A 434-nucleotide genomic window follows, 5' to 3' on the forward strand; every position below is an offset into this window, starting at 1 on the left:
ACACCATCAGATTCTCATCCACCCACTTGCTGAGCCTGTCCAGGTCAGCTTGGATCACCCGCCTGTCTTCTGGTGTGGATGCTTTGCCCCAAAGTTTAGTGTCATCGGTGAACTTGGCCAGTCCGCTTCTGACTCCAGTGTCCACATCATTAATGAAGATGTTGAACACTATGGGTTCTTTACTGTCCAAGCCCCGAAGGTCTGGAACAGCCTGCCACCAGAGGTGGTTCAAGCGCCTACATTGAACACCTTCAAGAGCAAACTGGATGCTTATCTTGCTGGGATCCTATGACCCCCAGCTGACTTCCTGCCCTTTGGGCAGGGGGCTGGACTCGATGATCTTCCGAGGTCCCTTCCAGCCCTAATGTCTATGAAATCTATTAAATCTATGGTTAAATGTAGTATCAGAGTTAACTGATTTGGCTCAAACCGGT

The sequence above is a fragment of the Alligator sinensis genome, unplaced genomic scaffold (assembly GCF_000455745.1).
Source record: "Alligator sinensis unplaced genomic scaffold, ASM45574v1 scaffold546_1, whole genome shotgun sequence".
In the NCBI taxonomy this organism is placed as follows: Eukaryota; Metazoa; Chordata; order Crocodylia; family Alligatoridae; genus Alligator; species Alligator sinensis.